Genomic DNA, 24,365 nt, shown 5'->3' on the forward strand with positions numbered 1-24,365 from the left:
CAATACCATGTTATTTATGTTACCATAGCTCTCTAATACAACTTGAAATCTGGGATGGTAATACCTCTTACAGTTCTTCATTATTCAAGATTTTTTCTAAACTATCTTTTGTGTTTCTATATGAAGGTGATAATTGTTCTTTCAATTTATGTGAAGAAGTGTGTTGGAATTTTGATGGAGATTCCATTGAATCTATAGATTGGTTTTGGTAGGAGGACCATTTTCACTATATTAATCCTATTGATCCACGAGCATGGGAGAGTCTTATGTCTTCTGCTCTCTTCTTCAATTTCTTTCTTCAATGTCTTAAAATTATTATATGTTTTTCACTTGCTTTATTGGTGTTATCCCAGGATATTTTTTGAGGCTACATGAGAGGCATTGTTTCCCTGATTTATTTCTCAGTCTGCTTGTCCTTTGTATATAGGAAGACTATTGATTTTTGTGTGTTAATTTTTATCCTATACTTTGCTAAAATTATTTTTCAGCTGTAAAAGTTTCCTTGTGGGGTTTTTAGGATCATTTATGGATAAAATCATATTATCTGCAAATAAAGATACTTTGACTTTTTCTAGTTTTCCTAGTTACATCCCCTTGAGTTCCTTCTGTTGTCATATTGCTCTGCTAAACTCAAGTGCTATACTGAATATGAATGAAAGAGATTTGTAGCATTAAATATATTATAGATAATCAAAACAGTTCATAGAAAGAGATAATAATATCAAAGAGACCAGGAAAGAAGAAAAGTGTAAATAAAATTTTAAATTTCCAATATAGGGAACAAGCAAAAGCAAGGAGAATTTGGCTAACAGCAAGCAGGATGAAAGACATAACGAACACTAACAACAATCAATGAGAGTTAAAAATAATTTTTAAAAAATCAGTAAACTCAGTGCCAACTCTGATAAAATTCAGGAAATAATACATTTTGGCTCAAGTAAAACTAATTTATTTTGCAATACAATTCAGTTCTACATATCAGCCACGGATTCCCTTGTTCTCCCCCCCTCCCGTCCCCCTCACCTTCCCCCCAACCCCCCCCCCCCCCATTCCCATCTCCTCCAGGGCAAAGCCTTCCCCACAGACTGAGGTCAACCTGGTAGACTCAGTCCAGGTAGGTCTAGTCCCCTCCTCCCAGGCCGAGCCAAACAATCCTGCATAGGCACCAGGTTTCAAACAGCCAACTCATGCAATGAGCACAGGACCTGGTCCCACTGCCTGGATGCCTCCCAAACAGATCAAGCCAATCAACTGTCTCACCCATTCAGAGGGCCTGATCCAGTGGGGACCCCTCAGCCCTTGGTTCATAGTTCATGTGTTTCCATTCATTTGGCTATTTGTCCCTGTGCTTTATCCAACCTTGGTCTCAACAATTCTCACTCATATAAACCCTCCTCATTCTCGCTAATTGGACTCCCAGAGATCCACCCAGGGCCTAGTCACGGATCTCTGCATCCAGATCCCTCAGTAGTTGGATGAGGTTTCTAGCACAACAATTAGGGTGTTTGGCCATCCCATCACCAGAGTAGGTCAGTTCGGGCTGTCTCTCGACCATTGCCAGCATTCTGTTGTGTGGGTATCTTTGTGGATTTCTGTGGGCCTCTCTAGCACTTTGCTTCTTCCTATTCTCATGTGGTCTTCATTTACCATGGTCTCCTATTCCTTGTTCTCCCTCTCTGTTGTTGATCCAGCTGGGATCTCCTGCTCCCCCAAGCTCTCTTTCCCTCGACCCTCGCCTTTCACTACCCCCACTCATGTCCAGGCTGTTCAAGTAGATCTCATTCCATTTCTCTGTCATTGGGCGATCCCTGTGTCTTTCTTGGGGTCCTGTTTTCCAGGTAGCCTCCCTGGTGATGTGAGTAGCAGACAAGTCATCCTTGTTTCATGTCTAGTATCCTGCTATGAGTGAGTACATACCATGTTTGTCTTTCTGAGTCTGGGTTACCTCACTCAGGATGATTTTTTCTAGATCCATCCATTTGTCTGCAAACCTCATGATGTCATTGTTTTTCTCTGCTGAGTAGTATTCCATTGTGTATATGTACCACATTTTGTTTATCCATTCTTCAGTTGAAGGGCATGTAGGTTGTTTCCATGTTCTGGCTATTACAAATATCAAATAGACCAGGAACATAGCTGATATGAACATAGCTGAACAAGTGCTCTTATGGTGTGGTTGAGCATTCCTTGGGTATATGCCCAAGAGTGGTATAGCTGGATCTTGGGGGAGATGGATTCCCAATTTTCTAAGAAAGCGCCATATTGAATTCCAAAGTGGTTGTACAAGCTTGCATTCCCACCAGCAGTGGAGGAGAGTTCCCCTAGCTCCACATCCTCTCCAGCATAAGGTGTCTTCAGTGTTTTTGATCTTAGCCATTCTGACAGGCATAAGGTGGTATCTCAGAGTTGTTTTGATTTGCATTTCCCTGATGATTAGGGATGTTGAGCAATTCCTTAAATGTCTTTCGGCCATTTGAGTTTCCTCTGTTGAGAATTCTCTGATTAGTTCTATAGCCCATTTCTTAATTGGACTGTTGGGCATTTTGATGTCTAATTTCTTGAGTTCCTTATGTATTCTGGATATCAGTCTTCTGTCAGATGTGGGTTGGTGAAGATCTTTTCCCATTCTGTAGGCTGTCGCTTTGCCTTGTTGACCATATCCTTTGCTCTACAAAAGCTTCTCAGTTTCAAGAGGTCCCATTGATTGATTGTTTCTCTCAGAGTCTGTGCTACTGGTGTTCTATTTAGGAAGTGGTCTCCTATGCCAATGCGTTCAAGACTACTTCCTACTTTCTCTTCTAGCAGGTTCAGAGTAGCTGGATTTATGTTGAGGTCCTTGATCCACTTGGACTTAAGTTTTGTGCACGGTGATAGATATGGATCTATTTGCAGCCTTCTACATGTTGATATCCAGTTTTGCCAGCACCATTTGTTCCTGTTATAAGAAATAACAAATGATCAGAGGCAATGCCAGCTTCCTGAAAACACGAGGCCAGGCCAGCATCCTGAACCCCAGGGAATAAAGACCCCACACTGCCTGTACTTGCTCAGCATAACTCCACTTTCCCCTCCTGTCCTCATCACCATATCCCAACACACACCTCTGGTGGAAGCCTTCTATCCCATCAGAGGCCAGGCCAGCATCCTGAAAATCAGAGGCTTGTCAGCATTCTGGACGCCAGAGACTAGGCCAACTCCCTGAAAATCGGGTGGAAGCCTCCTACCTCACCAGAAGCCAAGCCAGAATTTGAACTCCAGAGGACCCCCGGCCAGATCAGAAGACACACACATACATAGCCAAAGCTTCAGCCCCAATCTTAGGCAGCAACCCCTGCTGGACCAGAGGCCATCCAGATCATCTGAAGTCCAGCCCCCAATGAGGGTAGAGACCTTCTACTCAGCCACAGGCCACAGGATCCAGAAGACCAGAGAGGAAACAGAAACTAAGAAAGAAAACACCCATCCAACAAAGACAAATCCAGAAAATGTCACCTAGACCTATACTCACTTCAAATCCAGATGCCTAAAAGTAAGTGTAAAACAAACAACAGCAGCCAGGGCAATATGTCACCTCCAGAGCCCAGCAATCCCACTACAGCAAGCTCTGAATATTCCAACATAGCACAAGAAAAGTATTAAAACCAACTTTATGAGGATGTTAGAGGTCCTTGAAGAGGAGATGAAAAACTCCCTTCAAGAAATTGAGGAAAAGACAACCAAAAAAATTAGAGGAAATCAATAAATCACTTAAAGAATTCCAAGAAAGCCAAAGAAAAACAAAGAGGTGAAGGAAACTACCCAAGACCTGAAAATTGAAATAGAAGCAATAAAGAAAACACAAAATGAGGGAAATCAGGAAGTGGGAAATCTGGGTAAGTGAACAAGAACTACAGATGCAGGCATCACCAACAGAATTCAAGAGATGGAAGAGAGAATCTCAGGCATTGGTGATAGAATAAAAGAAAAAGATTCATCAGTCAAAGAAAACGTTAGAGCAAAAAACTCACAACATAAAACATCCAGGAAGTCTGGAACACCATGAAAAGACCAAACGTAACATAATAGGAATAGAGGAAGGAGAAGAATCCTAGATCAAAAACCCAGAAAATTTAACAAAATCATAAAAGAAAATTTTCCTAAATTAAAGAAGGACATGATCATAAAGGTACATGAAGTTTACAGAACACCAAATAGATTGGATCAGAAAAGAAAGTCCCTGAGTCACATAATAATCAAAACACTAAATATACAGAACAAAGAAAGAATATTGAAAGCTGCAAGAGAAAAAGGCCAAGTAACATATAAAGGCAGACCTAACAGAATTACACCTGACTTCTAAACAGAGATTCTAAAAGCCAGAAGAGCCTGGACAGATGTCTTGCAGACTCTAAAAGACCACAATACCAGCCCATATTAATATACCCAGCAAAACTTTCAATCACCATAGATGGAGAAAACAAGATATTTCATGACAAAGTCAAATTTAAACAATATCTATCTACAAATCCAGCTCTGTAGGAGGTACTAGAAGGAAAACACCAACCTAAGGAAGTTAACAACACCCACATAAACACAGGCAAAAGATAATCTCACACCAACAAAATCAAAAGAAGGGAAACACACACATACACACAAATACACACACACCATGACCACCACCACCACCAACAACAACATAATAACAGGAACAAATAATCAGTGGTCATTAATATCTCTCAATATCAATGGACTCTATTCACCAATAAGGACACAGGCTAGAAGAATGGATACAAAAACAGGATCCAACCTTCTGTTGCATAAAAGAAACATACTCCAACATCAAAGATAGACATTACCTCACAATAAAGGGTTTGGAAAAAGATTTTCCAATCAAATGGACCTAAGAAGCAAGTGGGTGTAGCTATCCTAATATCTAACTTAATCAAAAGAGATGGTAAAGGACATTTCATACTTATCAAAGGAAAAATCCACCAAGATGATGTCTCAATTCTGAACAACTATACCCCAAATGTAAGGGTACCCACATTTGTAAAGGAAACATTACTAAAGCATAAACCTCACATCAAACCACACACATTAATAGTGGGAGAATTCAACAGCCCACTCTTACCAATGGACAGGTCTGCCAGACAGAAACTAAACAGAAATAATGGAACTTACAAACATTATGACTCAAATGAACCTAACAGATATCTACAGAACATTTCACCCAAACACAAAAGAATATACCTTCTTCTCAGCAGCTCATGGAACATTCTCCAAAATTGACTGCAAACTTGGTCACAAAGCAAGTCTCAACAGATACAAGAAAACTGAAATAACCCCCTGTATCCTATCAGACCATTATGGATTAAAATTGAACTTCAACAACAGAAAGCCTATAAACTCATGGAAACCGAACAACTCTCTACTGAATGACTGCTGGGTCAGGAAAAAATAAATAAAGAAATTAAAGACTTCCTAGAATGAAAATGAATGCACAACATACCCAAACTTATAAGACACGGTGAAGTTGGTGCTAAGAGGAAAGTTCATAGCCTGCATAAAGAAATTAGATAATTCTCATACCAATGACATAAGAGAATACCTGAAAGATCTAGAACAAAAAGAAGTAGTCACACCAAAGAGGAGTAGATGGCAGGAAATAAACTCAGGGCTGGAATCAATAAATAGAAAAAGAGAAGACAATACAAAAAAATCAATAAAACAAAGAACTGGTTCTTTGAGAAAATCAACAAGATAGACAAAGCCTTATCCAAACTAACTAAAGCACAGAGAGAGACTATCCAAATTAACAAAATCAGAAATAAAACGGGGGACATAACAACAGACACCAAGGATATCCAAAGAATCATTAGGCCAAGCTTCAAAAACCTATACTCCATAAAATTGGAAAATCTAAAAGACATAGACAATTTTCTCAATAGATAACACTTGCCAAAGTTAAATCAGGATCATATAAACAATTTAAATAAACCTATAACTCACAAAGAAATAGAAAGTCATTGAAAATTGTCCAACCAAAATAAGACCAGGGCCAGATGCTTTCAGTGCAGAATTCTAACAGACCTTCAAAGAAGAGCTGATACTAATACTCCTCCAATTATTCCACAAAACAGTATCAGAAGGCACATTGCCAAATTTATTTTATGAAGCCACAGTTACCCTGATACCCAAACCATACAAAGACTCAACAAAAAAGAATTACAGACCAATCTCCCTCATGATCATAGGATGCAAAAATACTCAATAAAGTACTTATAAACTGAGTCCAAGAACACATCAAAAAGATCATCTACCATGATCAGGTAGGCTTTCATCCCAGAGATGCTGGGATGGTTCAACATATGAAAATCTGTCAATGTAATACACCATATAAACAAACTAAAAGAAAAAAAAAACACATGATCATCTCATTAGATGCTGAAAAAGCCTTTGACAAAATCCAACACCCCTTCATGATAAATGTCTTGGAGAGGTCAAGGGTACAAGAACATACCTAAACATAATAAAGGCAATTTATAGCAAGCCAATAGCCAACATCAAATTAAATGGAGAGAAATTTAAAACAATTCCACTAAAATCAGGAACAAGACAAGGCTTTCTACTCTCTCCATATCTATTCAATACAGTACTTGAAGTTCTAGCTAGAGCAGTAAGACGACTAAACGAGATCAAGGAGATACAAACCAGAAAAGAAGTAAATGTATCATTATTCGCAGATGACATGATAGTATACATAAGTGACCCCAAAAATTCTACTAGAGAACTCCTACAGCTGATAAACAACTTTAGTGAATAGGCGGAACACAAGATTAACTAAAAAAAAACAGTACCCCTCTTATATACAAATGATAAACAGAATGAGAAAGAATTCAGGGAAACGACACCCTTCACAGTAACTACAAATCATATAAAATATCTTGGTGTAACTCTAACCATGCAAGTAAAAGACCTGTATGATAAGAACTTCAAATCTTTGAAGAAAGAAATTGAAGAAGATATCAGAAGATGGAGAGATCTCCCATGTTCATGGATTGGTAAGATTAACATAGTAAGATTGGCCATCTTACCAAAAGCAACCTACAGATTTAATGCAATTCCCATTAATATTTCAACACAATTCTTTACAGACCTTGAAAGAATAATATTCAACTTCACATTGAAAAATAAAAACCCCAGGATAGCTAAAACAATACTTTACAATGAAAGAACTTTCAGAGGTACTACCATCCTAGATTTCAAGCTCTAATACAGGCTATAGTAATAAAAACCCCATGGTACTGGCATAAAATCAGATAGGTGGATCAGTGGAATCAAATCAAAGAGCCAGATGTAAATCATGCACCTATGGACATCTGAATTTCAACAAAGATGTCAAAAGTATACAATGGAAAAAAGAAAGCATTTTCAACTAAAGGTATTGGTATAACTGAATGTCAACATGTAGAAGAATGCAAATAGATTCATATCTATCACCCTGCACAAAACTCAAGTCCAAGTGGATCAAAGACCTCAACATAAAATCAGATACACTGAACCTGATAGAAAAGAAAGTGCATTGGCACAGAAGATAACTTCCTGAACAGAATACCAATAGTACAGACACTAAGGTCAACAATTAATAAATGGGACCTCATGAAACTGAGACGCTTCTGTAAGAAAAAGGACACCATCAATAGGACAAAATGGCAGCCTACATAATGGGAAAAGATCTTCACCAACCCCACATCCAACAGAGGGCTAATTTCAAAAATATATAAAGAACTCCAGAAACTAGACATCAAAAAACCAAATAATCCAATTAAAAATGGGGTACAGATCTAAACAGAATACTCAAGAGAAGAATCTAAAATGGCCAAGAAACAAAGACATGTTCAACATCCTTAGCCATCAAGGAAATGCAAATCAAGATGACTCTGAGACACCACCTTACACCTGTCAGAGTCCTAAGGTCAGAAACACAAGTGACAACTCATGATGGAGAGGATGTGGAGCAAAGGGAACACTCCTCCGTTGCTGGTGGGAGTGCAAACTTGTACAGTCACTTTGGAAATCAATATGGTTTCTCAGAAAATTGGGAATCAATGTACCTCAAGACCCAGCTATACCACTCTTGGGCATATACCCAAAGGATGATCAATCACACCACAAGGACACTTGCTCAACTATGTTCACAGCAGCTTTATTCATAATAGCCAGAACCTGAAAACAACCTAGATGTCCCTCGACTAAAGAATTGATAAAGACAATGTGGTACATTTACACAATGGAGTATTATTCAGCTGTTAAAAATAACATCAAGAAATGTGAAGGCAAATGGATGGAACAAGAAAAAAAAATCCTGCGTGGAGTAACCCAGACCCAGAAAGACGTGGATGTTAGCTATAAAGTAAAGGATAACCATGCTACAATCCACAAACCCAGAGAGGTTAGGTAACAAGGAGGGCCAATTGGATCTCCCTGGGAAAGGGAATTAGAAAAGATTTTCCAGGTGGACTGGGGTGGGTGGAGATGGGAACATAAGGGATCAAGTAGGGGTGGGCTGGGGAGAGATTACTGTAAAAGCCAACTAGAAAAGGGGAGCATTTCAGGGTCAGGCAGAAACCTGGTGCAAGGGAAACTCCCAGGAATGTACAAGAATGACCCTAGCTAAGACTCCTAGTGATTGCAGATATGTAGCCTGAACTGGTCATCTCCTCTGACCAGGCAAGACTTTCCGTGGAGAAATTGGGACACCAACCCAGCCACATAACCTTCAACCTACAATCTTTCCTGCCTACAGCATGTGCTAGAAAGGCTGGTAATGGGTGTGGGAGTGGCCAACCAATGACTTTTCCAGCCTGAGACCAATGCCACAAGAGTGAGCCCACCCCTGAGACTGCCTGGAGCACCAAGGCCCAGAGCCTGGATTGCCCAAAGACCTAGGATAGAACCAAACATGACTGGAGGAAAAAAGATGTCAATGTAATGATGCCTAATGATGTTCTGCTATACTCACAGATTGGTGCCTAGCTCAATAGTCATCACAGAGGCTTCACTCAGCAACTGGTGGAACGGATGCAGAGACTCACAGTTCAACATTAGTACATTCAACATTCTGTTTAAGAGAGGGAAGAAGGATTGTTGGAGCCAGAGGGGTCAAGGACATCAGAAGAAAACCCACAGAAACAACTAACCTGGGCTCACAGGAGCTCACAGAGACTGAACAGACAACCAGGGAACCCGAATGGGACTGACCTAAGCCCTCTGCATGTATGTGACAGTTGTGTAGCTTAGTCTTCTTGTGGAACTCCTAACAGTGGGAGCAGAGGCTGTCTCTGACTCTTACTGGCTCTTGGGACCCTATTCCTCACACTGGGATTGCCTTGCCCAGCCTTAAGACAAAGGGAGGTGCTTAGTCTTACAACTTGATATGCCATGTTTTGTTCATACTCATGGGAGGCCTGTCCTTTTCTGAACAGAAATAGAGGAGGGGTGAATTGGGGGGGCAGGTGGAGGGAGGGCCTGGAAGGAGAGGAGGGAGGGGAACTTCATTCAGGATATAAAATAAATAAAAAATAACGAATAAATAAAATGCTATGAATAAAAATCCATATTCCTCTAAAAAAGAAAAAAAAGAAACAACAAACATTATTATAGACCCTACAAATTTTAAAATGATAAGGAAATACTTTAAAACAATACTGTTAATAAATTTGATAAGTTGGATCAAATAAGCAAATACTTAAAATATAAATTACTAAAATTCATTCTATATGAAATTCATATCTATATGAATAGATAACCTAAGTTTAAAATTGTATTTATTCCTATAAACTTTCTGTCAGAGAAAGATCCAGGACCACTCTTCAAGCCTACCAAACATTTAAAAAGTAAGACAAATGCTATAAATAATCTAGATAACAAAACAGAGAATACACATTCTGACTCAGTTTCAAGGATTGTTTTATCCTGATATTAAATGTAGACAAAAACAAAATAATAAATAAAAATTACAAACCAATCTCTCATGGACACTGGTGCAGGAAGCTACTAAAAGCCGTCGAATTGAATCCAGCAATGTAGAATAAAGACTGTCTATCATGACTAAAAGAGGTTTACCCCAGAAAGGCAAAATTGACTCAACAACAACAAACACCAATCACTGTAATTAACCATATTGCAAACTGAAGAAGTGTTAATTTATAGATGTAGAAAAAAGGTATTTGAAAGAATTTAAAACATATAATCTATCAGCATGCTAGAAATAGGAATTAATATCCTTCACTGGAAGGAGTTATCTAAAATTATACTTACTAATGAAACAATACTTCTTACTACATAAGGGAGGAGACAAGAATATCTGTTATGCCTACTCCTATTCAACAGCATATTAGAAATCTTATCCAATATGTAAGTTCAGAAGAAGACACAATAGACACAAGGGCATGAAATTAGAAAGAAAGAAAATTATTTCCATTTTTAAATTACTTTGTTGTCCATATATAGATCCACAAGTGTCTACATGAAAAGCTCCTAGACTGAATGAGTATATCAAGTTTCAGGTATAAAATCAATTGTGTCAGCATGTAAACATTTAATTTTGTATTATGAAAATTAAGATAAAACATGAAAAGGCAGAACCAAATATTGAAATATTAATGCTTAGTTTCAAATCTACTAAAATATGTGAAGTATCTATGTATTGAAAACATGAAACACTAATGATAGAAATTAAGAGTGTCTAAAGAAATGAAGACACACCATGTTCATGGATTAGTAGACTTAGTGGTGTTTAAGAGGTGAGTTCTCCATTGATTTAGTCTGTGTGCTACTGTTATACTGTGGTGACACTTTTCTTCTTTTTATAAAACTTAATTGGGCATTTTTATTTCTTATCTAATTAAGCATCTTTCTTTGATTTAAATTGCTGATATTACTTCCTCAAAGTTGCTTCTTTTCTCATGGTTTTGTCTAATATGCCTCCCTTCAGCATCTTTTCTTTTTTTCCTTCAACTCACTCATATGGTTTCAGTCACCAAAACATCACAGAGAATACCTTTATATCTGTTCCACAATTCTAACCTGATGCCTACCCCAGAAGTACATCAAATTTAGTGTATTCATTTTAAAAAGTATGAACACCTTTTTTGTGTACAGATTAATGGATTTCACTGTGACATTTCTATATATGTTCATATTGTGCTTTAATTATATGTACCTTTTCTTCTACTGTCTCTCATCTCTTTTTCTCCTCCCAGCTGTCTTCCCATTCCTTGATAGGCCCTTTTCTAATGTCAAGATGTCTTGTTTGTTTCCACATATGAGAGAAAACATGTAATACTTGTCTTTTTCTGTTTAGCTTATTCCAATTAGCATGATGTCCTCTAGTTCCATCAGTAGTCTTGCAAATGGCATTATTTTTTCTTTATGACTAAGTAATAAACTATTGCATATATGTATGATGTTTTCTTTATCTATTCATCTGCTAATAGATACTTAGGCTGATTCCATAATTTTGCTACTGTGCATATAGTATCAATAAACATAGCTATGCAGATATCTCTCTTTCTAAATGGTAATAAGGGCAAAAACTAGACAAAATATTTTTACCTTTTATATTTTTTCTAAAAACTTGGTTTAGAAGCTTAGTCAAATAACTGATATTTTTTTCATTTATATTAGGACTGCTACAAAGCTTAGGTGATCCTCTGTACAAAGCAACGTTTGCTAAGTATACTATCTACCAACTGGGAAAGCAAAGGCAAACAAGATAAGCGAGATTAATTCTTAAAGTAGCTTTCACTTTCCTAGGAACTGAAAGAAAATGAGCACATAATTGGTCAGAGTCGCTTATTTTGACCATGCGGTACAGAGGCGAGGTTGATGGATTTTTCTTTTTGTGTGCTGGGTTAGAATTAATCTGTTTTTAACTACAGACTCACTACAACAAATCAGTGCATTGGCCAGGGAAAAAAAAACACAGCAGGGGACTGTGGAACAACCAGGAGAAAAAATTAAGTTTTCTAGAAAAATGAGAGAAAAGCACAAACAGACATTAAAAAAAAAAAACAGTTAAACAACCTTTAGAATTAATGTTTTACAGATAATGAATTAGTAATACTGGCTTTTATGGTGAAGGGAAGCTCCTGATTCATGTGTGACTACTGTGGTAAAGAACTGTTTTTGTTAATAAAAGCCATAAATTACATGAATTAAATTGGTAATATTAGGGTCTGTAGTTAGGATCATTTTGTCAAGAGAATTACTTTCCAGGGTTGAAGTGAATTATTTTCCAGGATTGAAATGGTTGTCATAAACTCTGTGTGTAAGAATGTACAAGCTGGATTCCCTGAGTACAAGGCACAAGCCTAATGTCTGGCTGTGGGTCTCTGCATCTGTTTCCATCAGTTGCTGGTTGACACCTCTATGATGACAACTGGGCTAGGCACTGGTCTATGAGTATAGCAGAATATCTTTAGAAATCATTACATTGACCACTGACTTCATCTTCCTTTTTTTCCAGCTGTGTTTGGTTCTATCCTAGGTCTCTGGGCTGTTCAGCCTCTGGGTCTTAACCCTCCAGGCAGTGTCAGGGGTGGGCTCCTTCTCATGGCATTGGTCTTGGGCTGGAGCAGTCATTAGTTGGCCACTCCCACAACTTCTGCACCCCATCTACCCCAGCACATTGTGTAGACAGGACAAACTGTAGGTCAAAGGTTATGTGGCTGGGTGCTCTTGCAGAGGATCTGGGTTTGGTTCCCAGTACCCACAGAGTGGCCTACAACTCCTTATAACTCCAGTTACATATATGAAGGCTATGGTGGCTTGAATGAGAATGACAAGAATGTAGGTTCATACACTTCAATACTTGGTCCTCTGTAGGTGGAAATTTTGGGATGGATTAGGAGGTAGGCCTTACTGAAAGTGTGTCAGTGGGGTTTTGAGGTTTCAAAAGATTCACAACATTCGCCTGGCAGTGGTGGCACATGCCTTTAATCCCAGTACTTGGGAGGCAGAGCCAGGCAGATCTCTGTGAGTTAGAGGCCAGCCTGGTCTACAGAGCGAGATCCAGGACAGGCACCAAAACTACAAAGAGAAGCCCTGTCTCGAAAAACAAAACAAAACAAAACAAAAAGATTCACAACATTCATAGTGTCTCTCTTTGCCTCCTACATTTGGATCAAGATGTATGCTCTCAGCTAATCCTGCCATCATGCTTTTGCTCTGCCATCATGGACTCTAACCCTCTGAAACTATAAGTCCAAATTAAGCACTTTCTTTTATAAGTTGCTGTCATTGTCATGATTGTTTTTATTATAGTGATTAAAGAGTAACTAGACAGAGACAGAACACTCCTACACAAATAAATATTTAAAAATAAATACACAAAGTAAAACATGATCAAGGAAGATATCTGACATCAAGTCAGTCCTGCGCTTGCGCGCGCACACACACCTTGTTCTTCAAATCTAAGAATTTATACCTTTGAGCAACATCTTCCCTTTCATCATAACATATCCCCACATAGCCTTTGTTGTATGTTCCATGTTTCTATGAGGTCAACTTTGTTAGATTCCACAAATAAAGAAAATCATATGGTATTAGCCTTCTTGTATATGTCTGGCTTATTTAATGCTGAATAATTCCTTCAGTTCTATCCATATTGTCCTGAAAGATCAAATTTCTTTCTTCTGTAAGACTGTATATTACCCCATTTCATATGTACACCGCATGTTCTACATCCACTCAACTGACAATGAGTACTTCATTTGTGTCCATTTCTTAGTTCTTACAAATAATGTTAAAATTAATATAGAAGCACAGCATCTTTGACATACTTTATAAAATTCCTTTGGCTATATTGTCATGGGTTACCATCATCAAGAGAGATTAATATTGATTTCATATAGCAAGCTAGTTCTTCCAAGAGTGAGTTGTTACAAAACAAGTTTGGCTATTTCAGCTCTCTTAAGGCAACTCATGATCTAATCAATTTTCCACCAGGATGTAATTCTTCAAAAGTTCTAGCACTTCAGTTCAAATGAAACTGGGGTACATAGTCAAACCACATCCAAACCATACCACTTACTATTGAATTGTTTGTGTTCCTGGTATATTTGGAAAATAGCCCTTTATCAGATACGTGGCTTACAACTATTTTTTCTCCCAGTATATGATTTTTATCTTCATTTTTGTAATTATTTTCTTTTCTGTGCAAGTAGTTTTTAGTTTCATGGAATCTAATTTGGCTAGTTTTGCTTTTGTTATGAGTACTTTTAGAATCCTACCCAAGAAGTCAATGTCAAGACTAATGTCATGGAGCTTTTCCCCTTTGTTTGATTCTAGTATTTTCATAGTTTCAGACTTTAGGCTTAAATATTTTATGCATTTGAAGTTAATTTTTGTAATTTCTGTGCAAGGATGTCCTGATTTCTAACACAATTTATTGAAGAGACTATCCCTTCCTCCTTGTTGTTACTTGAGACCTTTGTTGAAAGTCAGTCAACTATAAATTCTTGGTTTTATTCTTAGGCTTTCTATCCTACTCCATTAGTGGGCATGTTTTATTTTTCTATAGTAAGAACATTGTTATTTAACATGTAGCTGCCAAGACAGAATAAAAATTATCCATCTGCTCACCTCCATTGGGTCACTCAGTCTGCAATTTGTTCCTCTGTTGAGAATTTGTGGACATGAGTATATCTCTTCAAGGACTCCTCCTGAGTCTCTGTGGAGTTGGACAGAGGCTTGTCTCCAGGAAGAGGACACCTCTGCTCCCTTTATAATTAGACAGGCTGTGATGGTCTCTTGTCTATCTGAAGAAGTTTGTGATGAACAGAGATCCAGAGGTGGTAGGGGTCAACTCCAACTCTGACTCTTACCATGACTCTTCCTCCTTCTCCTCCTCCATGTCCTCCCTCCTTCTCTCTCTCTCTCTCTCTCTCTCTCTCTCTCTCTCTCTCTCTCTCTCTCTCTCTCTCTCTCCCTCTCCCTCTCCCTCTCCCTCTCCCTCTCCCTCTCCCTCTCCCTCTCCCTCTCCCTCTCCCTCTCCCTCTCCCTCTCCCTCTCCCTCTCCCTCTCCCTCTCCCTCTCCCTCTCCCTCTCTCTCTCTCTCTCTCTCTCTCTCTCATTTAACAGTTTCCTCTGAGATTAAAACATTCCATCTCCCAGGGAAGCTCCTTAAGACAGAAGGTAAACAACTCAAAATAGCTTCATGGGGCTAGAGGAGAGGGGATAAAGGATGGAAACATGAGGGATCAGGATGGTCCAGTTCGGGGGGAGTGATGAGATAGAGGGAGCCATTATGGCTTTAGGGAGAAACCTGGTGCCAGGGAAACTCCTAGGAATCTACAAGGATGACCCCAGCTAAAACTACTAGCAACAGTGGAGAGGGTGCCTGAACTGGCCTTCTCCTGTAATCAGATTAATAACTACCCTAATTGTCATCAGAGAACCTTCATCCAGTAACTGATAGAAGCAGATGCAGAGATCCATAGCCAAGCACTAGGCCAAGCTCTAGGACCAGTTGAAGAGAGGGAGGATGGATTAGAAAAGCAAGGGGGGGGGTCAAGATCATGATGGGGAAACCCACGGAGACAAGTGACCCAAGCTCATGGGAGCTCGCTGACTCTAGGCCGACAGCCAGGGAGCCCGCATGGCACCAACCTAGACCCTCTACATGTGGGTGACAGTTGTGTTGCTCGGTCTGTTTGTGGGGCCCCTAGCAGTAGGACCAGGATCTACCCCTGGAACATGAGCTGGTTTTTTGGAACCTACACCCTATGGTGGAATGCCTAGCTCAGCCTTGATGCAGGGGGGGGGGATGGGCTTGGTCCTGCCCTAACTTGGCATGCCAGACTTTGTTGACTCCCATGGGAGGCCTTACCCTTTCTGAGGAGTGGATGGAGGGGGTGGTAAAAAGAAAGTGGGGGAGGGGAGGGAATGGGAGAAGAGCAAGGGTGGAACTGTGGTTGGTATGTAAAATAAAATTTTAAAATTGAATAAAAAAAGATAGCTTCAGGGAGTTCCTGAAAATGACCAAATTCACTAGGTGGTTCCTTCCCCAAGTAAGCAACACCAGCCATGCTGCCTGGAAGAGGTTTAGACCAACTGAGTCACTTGAAAAAGACACTCTCCAACTTGTTGAGCTGCCTACAGGCTATGCAGTATGCTCAAGGTTCCCAGATTTTGTGAGAGAGTACCCACCTTGGAGTGGGCTTTGGTGAGGCAGCTGTCTTTGAGTAATTTCTGTTCTGTAAGTAACCCTCACACATATTCCTGTAAGTAACCCCAATGAAACCCACTGGCTCACCAAGTTGGACTTTGCACTTATCTATATTTTGGTCTGTTTTGGGCTTCCTATCTGGAGTGACTAGGCATGTGTGTTGTAACTTCTCAGGAAAAGTCTTGTCACATAACACCCTCCACCACTCCTCCTTTTCCTGTTCGTTCTCCTCCCCGCTTTGCTCTTCCTTTTGTTCCTCCTTCTGTTCCTTCTTCCTCTTCTTTTATTCTGGCCATTGGCTGCTCTTGCCTGGCTGGTTGTAGTAGCAATGTTAAGAGATGAAGAGGAATGTGAGGACAGACCACAGTGACAGCCTTGGGATGATAGCCAGATGATATATTGTTGACATTTGGTCAGGATGTTGACCCAGAGGGAAATGAAGGTGCTCATTCACTCCATGATGCTGGACTAACATGAGGCCAGAGGATTTATTTCTCTTTAAGGTTGGGTTTTTGTATACTACGAAGAGTACTCAGTATGTGTCCTTAAGAAAATTACTCAGATGATTTAGGCTGCTGTTTCTCCATATCCAAAATATTAACAAAAATATTTGGGTTCATGGAAACTGTTCTTTACATGCAAGTTACCCAGTATCAGCATGTACTAGGCCACAGCCTTCAAAGTATCTGTGATAGTAGACATCTAATACCATACCTGGCTTAAGTTAGGATGTTAGATATATGATCCAGTTTCTTGTTTATTTTCAATGAAATTGAGAGTCAGAGTTTGCCTGCTCTCAACTCCCGAAAACAAAGAGTGTATGTGGCAGATATGCCAGAACTTGATCATAGTGCTCACTTCGAACCTGGAGAGCTTGCTGCTGAATGTTTGAAAGCTTAAATGTCATCCTTTGTGTTCTGTAGTCCAATAGGCTCAGGAGTGCAAGGGTCCTTCAACTTCCAGTGTGATTTAGAAACCAGTCTCTCCGGTGAAGGTTATGAAAGTTAGGCTATTCGATGCATTAGTAAACTATTTTCAAATAGAGCAATTGGATTTATGTTATAATACACCATAAAAAAGGTGCAAGAAGAGCCTACTCTCCTATTTAATCAAACAGAGGTCTTATAGTTTTATATCAAAAGATTTCCATTCCAGTGTTATTGCTGAAGCAAGTCAGAGACAAAGAGAATGCCCCTTTCCCTTTCAGGCATGGAGACACAACCCCCACCCACCCACACACTTTCCGATTTATCTGATGAGCAAGACAAGGAATAGAGTGCCAGGTGTACCATCCCTCCCACTCTTACTAGCAGAGATTTTCAATTTTTTTCCAGACTATAGGCCTAGAATTACTGTTGGAACAAGCAAGGGGAAAAATCAGTATTCCTTGTTTCACTTATGATCAAGTAATGTATATTCTTTGATAGAAAGGGAGGTGTATGAATATGTATATGTCCACGTTGAGTGTGTACACATGTGTATGCAGGGTGTGTGTGTATGTATGTGAATATGCACCTAGAGGTCGATGTTGGGTGTTTTTCTCTATCATTCTCCACTTTACCTTTTGAGATGAGGCCTCTTACTCAATCTGGAGCCACCAGTTTACTGGACAGGATGACCCGTGAGCTCTAGGGACCTGCCTGTCTCTGCCTTCCCAACACTGGGACTACAGACATTTGCCACTACACTTGGCTTTTTATGTGAGTGCTAGGGATCTAAACGCAGGTCCTTCTGTTTGCAAAGCAAGCACTTTACTGACTGAGCCATCTCTCCAGTCCCTCAAACAATTTCTTCTTTATTTGCTTATTTCAGCTTCTAAAGACTGACTTGTTACATTCCTGAACCAAAATGAACTTCTGGGAAAGCATACAGCTAGGCTCTTTCTGTTGGAAAATTGGAAGCTAGTCTCATTCTAGGGGCTGTAGCTTCTGGGAGTGTTGGCATGCCCATCTACATCAACAGGCCTAATTGTTCTTCATACCTGATGGAAATCCTCTAAACCAAGTTCTTTGTACTTGATGGAAAGAAATCCCCAGATGTCCTATCTCTACTGTTCCTTAATCAAGGGCTTTAAAAGCCAAGCCCTTCCCCAAGGATTGGAAATTTGGAAACTATATGTGTAGTATAAACCCTTCACACCTCAGCAAGAAGCTGGCAGTTAGGTTTTCCTTCTTTATTTTAAAGTATTCTGTGTATGGCAGGGTTAATGCATGAGCATATCTCCTGCTCTTCCTATCATTGAAAATATTTTATTTTATTGTTTTATGTGTATGGGTACTTTGTTTGCATGTATGTCTGCATCATGTGCATGCCTGTAGCCCAAGAAGGCCAGAAGAGGGCATCTGATCCCTTGGAAGTGGAATTATAAATGGTTATAAGCTGCCATGTGAGTACTGGGAATTGAATCCATGTCCTCCAGAAGAGCAGCCATTGCTCTTAATCACTGAACCACCTGTTCTCTCCAGCCCCATTCCTACCCTTTTCAATGGGGATGTTTTCTCAGTTGTCTAGCATATATATAGGAGTCTTTCATAAGGATTGTGGCCTTGTTTTGGAGAATTGATCTGTTTGTAGGTATCTCCACTATGTATGATGGTAAAAATATAGCCAAGAGCCTTCTGTGTTTTGCTGGTTGTCTGAATAAATTTTAAACTAAATGTTGAATTTAACCTAACAGTTCCTAATCATCCTAATATTTCTCAAGTGGCTTCAATTTCATCCTTTATCTAAGGAAAAAAGTTTCATGTGCTCTGTTTTTATATTCCCATCACATTGCACATACCAGAAGTTGTGACATTAAGGATGTTAAACATAATTCCTAATGACATTCAACTATACTCATAGGTCAGTGCCTGGCTTAGTCATCAGCACAGAAGCTTCCTCCTGAAGTAGATGGGAACTAATCCAGATACCCACAACTGGACTGTGTGCAGAAAGTGAGAAACCTTGAAACAGTCAGTCCTAAATAGCATGTCTCCATCAAACACTTCCCCTCAGGGCTCAGGGAGCTATGCTGAAGAGGAGGTGGAAAGATTTTAGGAGCCAAAGGGAATTGAAGACGACACCACAGAAACAGTGTCTTCCAGACACTGTAGCACCATACACATACGAACTTACAAAAACTACAGCAGCTTGCACAGGGCCTGCACATGTTCAAGCCAGGCGGGCTTGCAAAGGAAAAAGTCGTTTTCTCCAGTAGAGTTTCACTGGGTATATTAACCACACTTTAGGGTAGGCCAAACGCTGAACAGAAGATGGCCAACATAAAATGAACTCAGTGGTATTTCTGTAGGCTTTTTGTCTCATACCACTTTCTTTGGGCCTTTTTTTTGTCTTAATGGTCTTTTTGCTTACACATTATGGTTTCCTATTTTGTGGGGGTGTGTGTGTGTGTGTGTGTGTGTGTGTGTGTGTGTGTGTGTATGTGAGTGTGTGTTTCTTCTGCTTTCTCTTTGCTATTTTTCTTTTCCTTCTACTCTGGTTTGTTTGCTTTTTGTTTGCCTGTTTGTTTTCTAAAGAGAGAAAGAAGGAATGGAGTTGGGTGGGTGAGGAGGTGGAGGATCTGGCAGGAGTTGGGGGAGGGAAAATCGTGATCAGAATATAATATATGAAAAAATTTTATTTTCTATAAAAATATAAAAAGATAGTAATAAAAATAAAAGGATGTGAATTTACCTTTATCTCAACATGGCACAACATTTTTGGACAAAAATAAATACAATAATTATCAGGCCTCTTCATTCTCTTATGTGAGGATTCAGACAATGCTGTGTACAAATTGCTGGTACAGGGTTGGGCATGGTGGCACACATCCATAGTCCCAACATTTGGGAGTTAGAGGCAGGAAGAAGTTTAGGGTAATTTTTGCCTACATAGTGAATTCCAGGCCAGCTTGGACTGCATGAGAACTTGTCTCAAAAAATGAAAGAAAAAGAATATAAAAATAAATTATAGGTACATAGGTTAAGATGAGGATTCTGTGGACCACAGTTTATTCTCAGCCACCCTATAGAAAGTGTATTTCCATATATGGGAAACAAAATGGAAAGGTTTCATTTTGCAAGCCAATTTTATTTCATATGAATAGTCATTTACATATGTTGATAGTGAAGTGCTACTTTGGTAATTCATTCTCCTCCCTCCATAATCCAATTTTAACTCTCAATCTTAAATGGTTCATAAGAGCTGATTTTTTTCCCATTATATTTTATACCCACACAAGTATAAAATGCATGAAAACTGAATGCTTTATTTTTTCCCTTTACAAACATTGATTTACTTGATTACTTTGTAGTTCATTTTATAGTTTTGTAGAGCAGTATTTTACAGTAAACATGGTATCTGGTTTCCTTTCTGGTGCTATGATTAAACACACTTCTCCAAAGCAACTCAGGGTAGAAAAGGATTTCTTTCATTAATATTTCCATGTCGCAGCTCATCATTGAGGGAATGCAGGGTAAAAACTCAAGAAGGAACTTGAAGCAGAAACCCTGGAGGAATGGTAATTGCTAGTTCACTTTCTGACTCACTCAGGTTTGTGTTCAGCTAGCATCTGTAGACAGTCCATAGAACTGTATCACTCACAGTGAGATGGGTTTTCTAACCTCAATTAAAAATCAAGATAATCCCTGAAAAACATGCCGACAGACCAATCTGATAAAAACAATTACACAACTGAGATACTCCCCCCCCCAGGTGATTCTAGACTGTGTCAAGTTGACAATTAGTGCTAACTAAGAAAGGGACTAATGATAGAATGTCCTAGGAGTATATGTGGAAATATTACTAAATTTCAGATAAACAAATTCTTTAAAGCCATATAACTAAAGAAACATAATAAATTACAATTAACCATTCAAAATAATCATCTTCAAGATATTATTATAATTAAAAACATTCTAAAATTTGTAAAACATTGATTTCAGTAATTTCTAACATTTTTTAAAGTGTCAATTTATAGCTATTCTTTATTTAAACAAAAATTGTGTTGTTGAGTTGGAACAGCAACTTTACTTGGCAGACATGGCCTCTAATGAATTTTGACCATCAAAATTATGCATACAGGAAAAAGAATTGCTAATCTGAAGACTATTTAGATATTTTGTGGTACACAATTTAATTAAAAAACATTAGCTTACATTTGTATAATTTACCATGATTTTTAATACATTTTTATTTGAGCCTGAAGACATTTCTAAGAAATGGGAAACCAATACTATAGATGAAAATATTAAAAGTTATTAGGCTTATGAAGTATTCTAAATATTGTAAACCCTTGAATTTGAAGTTAGACATGAAGTCTACTGAAGTCATTCCTTAGTTTCTCTTTGTATTATATTACTTTACAATTCTACACATTTTGGTGAATTTGTGATTTATCTTATAATTTTATACAGCATCTGTCTTTGGGTTTCTATTGCTGTGAAAAGACGCCATGACCATGGCGACTCTTAATAAGGAAAACATTTAATTGAGGCTGGCTTACAGTTCAGAGGTTTAGTCTGTTGTCATGGTGGGAAGCATGGTGGCATGCAGGCAGACATGGCGCTGGAGAAGCAGCCAAGAGTTCTACATTTGGACCCACAGGCAGCAAAAAGAGACACTGGGCCTAGCTTGGGCATCTGAAACCTCAAAGCCTGCCCCCCGGTGGCTTACTTCCTCCAACAAGGCCACACCTATCCCAACAAGGCCACATCTCCTAATAATGCCACTCTCTATGAGCCTCTGAGGGCCATTTTCACTCAAACTACCACAGTATCTATTTTCATATAAGTTGTGAGAGCATTATTTATGCAGGTGAGATAATTTTCTTGAGGATACATACTTCAATTAAAATGGTTTGCTACTGAACATAACCTTAATGTTGCTTTTTGAACTTATACATTCAGATTAAAAGCTAAGCAGATTTAATGTCTTAAACTGTTATTTACAAATTTGTAACTAACTGGTACCATAAGAGTATTTGTATTAGAACAACCAGTCTTTGATACCAATATAAAAGTTTCACATATTCAAAAAAATAACAATCTTTCTTTGAAAGGTTACAATAAGCTATGAAGTAAACTAAATAAACTAAAAATAATACTGTTTTGGTAGAATATTAAAAGCAGTAATGTGATAATTGAAAAAGACTTCAGTGTTCAATTCTTTTACTGTTGCTGTGGTAAAGAACTTTGACAAGAGGGTAGAAGTGATGGCCCAGCAGTTAACAATAATTGCTGCTCTTGCAGATCTAAGTTTGGTTCCCATTACCCAGGTTGGGCAGTTCACAACCACCTGTAATTCCAGTTCCAGGGCATCCAACTGCTTCTTTTGGCTTCTGAGGGCACTCAAACTCTTATGTACATACCCCACACACATAGACACAAACATACATATGATTTGAAATAAATCTTTAACCTAAAAAATACCCTAACAAAAACAATTTAAGAGAGAAATGGTCTATTTTAACTCACAGTTCAAGGTCTAATGAATCTGTCATGGCAGGGAGGTCAGGGCAGCAGGAGCTTTAAGCAGCTGCTCACATTATATCTGCAGTAAGAAGAGAATAATGAATGTGAAGTGCTTCTTAGCACCCTTTCCCACTTATATAGTCCCAGATTCCCTGTCAAGGGACTGGTACTGCCCGCAATTAAGGTATGTATTCCCACATTAATAATGTAATCAAGATAATCCCCCTACAGGAACAACCAGAGGCCATCCTCAGGTGATTGTAGATTCTGTAGATTTGACAACACTAACCATCACAACTTGGTAATTATGTCTTCATATAGAATTTTATAAAAATACTTATGCATAGAAAGCAAGAAGTTGTTATTATGTTCCCATTATCAACTGAATTCTGTTCCTTCTCTTGAAATTCAAAACCTCTGAAAATTAGGTGAACTGAATAGTTTATGGTATGGGAAAAGCATATCTTCTCTAAGTAGAAAATATACTTTTTAGTCAACATTAAAAATAATTAGCTGGGTGTGATGGCTCATGCCTGCAATTCCAGCACTTGGGAGGCTGAAGCAGAATTACAGTGGATTTGAAGCCAGCCTGAGTTACATGGTGCGTTTCAGGCCGGTTCGAGCTACAGACTGAGATGTTGGTTAAAATAAAACAAAAGAAGAGAAAAGGTTCAGAGACAACATACTGTTCTGAAAATAAAATTTCTGGCTCAGGAAGCATATGGCCACTCTTCATGAAATCAGGGAGAAAAGAGTAGTGAAATATGCTCTATTAGAATTGCTAGGAGACAGAGTGTATGTTCCCAGTAACAAATGTCCCACTTTAAGACAGTGCTCCTTAAATTTTCATATTAAATTACCAATTATTTTACTTTTCTCCTATAAATATATGCTTTATATCTTGAATTCCAAGATTTTATGTTTTGTTTTACTTATACTAAAAAGATTTAGGGTATAGTAACCACTGCATTTAAAACAGTAATGAAAAAAAATTCTACCTTTAGGGTGAAACAGGATTGATTTAAGAAAGAATTCCTGGAAGCAGTTATATTCTAAAAAAGAATAATAGTAATAAGTGAAAAGGGAACTTGAAGGGAAGAAAACAAGAGAAGACAATTGTCTTAGTTAGGGTTTCTATTGCTGTGACCAAACACCATGACAAAAAACAAGTTGGGGAGGAAAGGGTTTATTTGGCTTAAGCTTCCATATTGTCTTTCATCACTGGAGGAAGTCAAGACAGGAACTTAAACAGGGCAGGATCCTGGAGGCAGGAGCTGATGCAGAGAACATGGAGGGGTGCTGCTTACAGGCTTGCTTCCCCTGGCTTGCTCAACCTACTTTCTTATAGAACCCAGGACCACCAGCCCAGGGATGGCAGCACCCACCATGGGCTGGGCCCTCCTCCATTGATCACTAATTGAGAAAATGCCTTACAGTTGGATCTCATGGAGGCATTTCCTCTCTGATGACTCTAGCTTGTGTTCTCTACAATTTTCTTCTCTTGTTTTCTTCCCTTCACTTATTATTATTATTACTATTATTACCATTATTATTATTATTTAGAATATATTTGCTTCCAGGAATTCTTTCTTAAATCAATCCTGTTTCACCCTCAAGGTAGAATTTTTTTCATTACTGTTTTAAATGCAGTGGTTACTATACCTAAAACTTTTTAGTGTAAGTGAAACAAAACATAATCTGGG

The 24,365-nt window shown here is 38.7% G+C and overlaps 1 long non-coding RNA gene across 3 annotated transcripts in view; it reads right to left on the bottom strand.

Annotated features, from left to right (window-relative positions):
- Positions 1-1,073: 1,073 nt before the first annotated feature.
- LOC128104602 (uncharacterized) overlaps positions 1,074-24,365 on the bottom strand; it is a 29,109-nt gene continuing 5,817 nt past the window's right edge. For all 3 annotated transcript variants that reach the window (XR_008216047.1, XR_008216038.1, XR_008216042.1), the window contains 3 exons: positions 22,666-22,741; positions 9,002-9,100; positions 1,074-2,935 (listed from right to left, as the gene is read on the bottom strand). This is a non-coding gene — a long non-coding RNA (uncharacterized LOC128104602). The remainder of the gene's footprint in view (positions 2,936-9,001; positions 9,101-22,665; positions 22,742-24,365) is intronic.

This window comes from Peromyscus californicus, unplaced genomic scaffold, assembly GCF_007827085.1.
Source record: "Peromyscus californicus insignis strain IS unplaced genomic scaffold, ASM782708v3 Scaffold_10__1_contigs__length_136768540, whole genome shotgun sequence".
Classification (NCBI taxonomy): Eukaryota; Metazoa; Chordata; class Mammalia; order Rodentia; family Cricetidae; genus Peromyscus; species Peromyscus californicus.